Raw genomic sequence first — 3340 nt, 5'->3', positions numbered from 1 at the left:
CGCCCCGACTGCCAAGGCTGCACCGGCTGCAGCCGGAGCCCCGCGCGGGACCGCCCCTTGGCCACGCCTCGCCGCCCCGCGGACCCTCCGCGCTGCCGGGGGGGGGAGCCGCGAGGCCGTGCGCTCGCGTTCCCAGGGCGGGGGCTGCAGTCCGAGCCACACTTACCTGCGAGTAAGCCCCATTGGCTGTAGTGGGACTTACTCCTGAGTAGACATGCCTAGGCTTGGACTCTTCAGCTGCAATCCTACCCACACTTACCTGGGAGTAAGCCCCATTGGCTGTAGTGGGACTTACTCCTGAGTAGACATGCGTAGGCTTGGACTCTTCAGCTGCAATCCTATCCACTTACCTTGGAGTACACCCCCTTGACTATAATGGGACGCATAGGCTTCAGCTGCAGTCCTATCCACATTTACCTGGGAGTAAGCCCCATTGGCTATAGTGGGACTTACTCCTGAGTAGACATGCCTAGGCTTGGGCTGGAAGTTCCCTGCAGGGGGCGCGGAATTCTTGCCCAGCACTGGTGCGCAACTGGGGCTGCGCGCCGAGGGATGGTCCGGGCCGGGCATCCTCGCCAGGCAGGGGCAGGAACGTTCGCGCTTGGCGGCGGACCAGCCCCGGTGGACGCCGGCCAGAGTCCAGGGCAGCCTTGGCACCTCCCTCCTCTCCCCGACCTCGTGCCGCAGCTGCTGGGATCCGAGCTGGCCTTCTGGAGAAGGGCTGGTTTGCAGGGGGGTGCAGGAAGCACCGCCCCGTTCCTCGGGTGAAGCTGGAGGAAGAGGCACCACGAGACACGAAAGTGCTTCTGAGCAGGTGCAAAGGGCGCCTGGTATACCCCACCACTGAGCAAGAGCACGACCCCAGGCATGTCTACCCAGAAGTAAGTCACATTGTGCCCAGTGGGGCTTGTACTATAATACTTGGACACAATAGTTCCCTTTGGACACAATATGTTGAGTGTTTCTCAGACTGTGGGTTGGGACCCACTAAGTGGGTTGTGAACCAATTTTAGGTGAGTCCCCATTCATTTCAGTATTTCATTTTTATTATATCAGACTTGATGCTACCATGGGATGTGACTGCATTTGGGGAAAAGTTACACATCTGTACTTTAACTGACTACTTTGTATATGTAAACCATGTATATGGTTTTGACAATGACAGTAAATGGGACTTACTCCTGGGTAAGTGTGGGTAGGATTGCAACCTAGGATTGTTACAAAATTTCCTGCTTGGTGATGTCACTTCCGGTCATGACATCACTTGGGTCCTTGGGTCCACATGACATCACTGTGGGTCCTGACAGATTCTCATTTTAAAGTGGGTCCCAGTGCTAAAAGTTTGAGAACCCCTGTATTATAGGATTGCAACCTGACTGCAGATCAGTGGAGTAGCCAGAGAGGATGCAAAGCACTTTGCAGACTTCTGAACATGCCATGCAAGTAACCTCTCCTCCTTTGGAGCCATTCTGGGCAATGGGAGCAAAACCAAGACAAATGCCTCCTTTTTGCTCCCATTGCCCAGAATGTTTCTGAAGGGGACGGGAGGCTCCCTGCAAAATTTAGTCCTTTGCTTCCCCCACCCCACCCCACCCCACCCCACCCCATACACACACACACACACACACACCAGGGGGTTGTAGACAAAATCAGGACTGACTCTCCCCACCTAGCTGCCTTATGCAGAACATAAAATGGGATGGGTAACTGCCTCTTGTTCCTCTCATTTAGTTAAATTTGTTACAATGAACTTGATTTGGTAGTTCAAATTCCAGACACTTCATAATTCCATTCTTCAGCTTTTCCACCCTCCCTTTTACAAATTATAATATTACTTTTCTCAGTTCACTCCCTGCACTATCAGCTGATTTGTACGTAAGCAGAATTTCTACACTGTTGGTTACGTGCTTGAAGTGTCAGCAGTCTCCAGGATCCCCATGGTCCAATGGCAAAGCAATGAAATCCAAGCCAGAATAAAGCATGTGCAGGTTTTTTTTTCCCCCCTTTGTTTGGATACTGAAATTACACATGATGCACCAGTCTAATTAGAATCCTGGAGCAGGATTTGCCCCCTTCAGTTAATTGCTCCATTTAAAGATTAAGTCATAGGTAGAAGAGCTGTGTTTTAATGGCATTAAAACATATGAACCTGTGGAAGGAGAGGAGTGCAAATTTGCTCACAGCAGGTTGAAGAAGGGATGAATTCTCTCTCATACCATGTATTTATTTATCCCATGGTCCATGGGGCAAATTAGGTACTGGCACCAGGCTGTGAGGCCCCATGATGCAAAACCCTACACTTGGGCTCCCATGGTACATTGGGTTTTTGTGCCCCCTCAAGCTTACTGGTGGGCATCAGTTCCTCCCACCCTCCTTGTTGGTGAGAGAGGGGGTGAACCTTTGGCAAGGACAGGTCCTTCCCTTCCCACCTGTGGACCATAGAAGAAAGAGGAATTGAGTGTTCCTTAGAGGTCTTATCAAGCACTAATTTGGCATCAGGGGCCTTTGGATCTTCCCATTTCCCATGTTCTCTGCAGTATTCCCATTTGCAGATGGGAGTGTGGTGCCAGATGAAGGGAAACAACATGAGTTTCTCAGCCATCTTGTGCCACCTCTGCCACCAGTAGAGGCTGACTCAGCTAGGTGAGCCCTCTTGTGGGCATGGTCCCCTAGTCGTTTTTTTTTTGTTTGTTTTTTTTAAGTGTCAATTGGGCAGGCCCTCTGAGAGGAATTTTATCAGGGGGTACAAAGTTTCTTTTGGGCCCTTTTGTGAAGGAGGATGGGTGAAACAGGCTGGGGGAGGGTGGTGAGCAGAATGGGGGCAGGAAGGGCAAAACAGGGTGGGGGGAGGGTGGAGACAGCTGGAAAAGTCATTGGAACCCAGCTCTACCCACCCATGTGGCATTGGCAGCTAGATACAGTAATGTGAAAAAACCAAACACACTCCTCTCTTTAAAATCTTTTAAATATAGAAAATCATGCAGAAATCATAATTAGGGTCACACTGGAATGGAAAGTGTCCTGTGGGTACCAAAACTTGCTTCTGTAGCAGCTGTAGTCTGGATAATCTGTAGTCTGGCAGCTGTATCCCTGAGCTTCTCTACACTTCTTCGTGGTAAGCAGATCCACAAACTAAGAAGTTATTGTAGCAGTCCAGTTTCCTCCCAGATTTGACACTGTGTTAAGGAGAGTCATGTATGCATTCCTCAGCCCAGCGTATATGGCTTGTCAGTGGCTGTGGTACCTGCTGCCACATGCTGTGGTTGTGTCCCTAGCATTCCATGTGAGCAACTGAGTAGATAGGAAAATGTTAGAACCCAGGAAATTTCTGGGGCCCCTC

This window comes from Tiliqua scincoides, chromosome 4 (assembly GCF_035046505.1).
Source record: "Tiliqua scincoides isolate rTilSci1 chromosome 4, rTilSci1.hap2, whole genome shotgun sequence".
Lineage (NCBI taxonomy): Eukaryota > Metazoa > Chordata > Lepidosauria > Squamata > Scincidae > Tiliqua > Tiliqua scincoides.
This window is presented reverse-complemented; position numbering follows the sequence as displayed.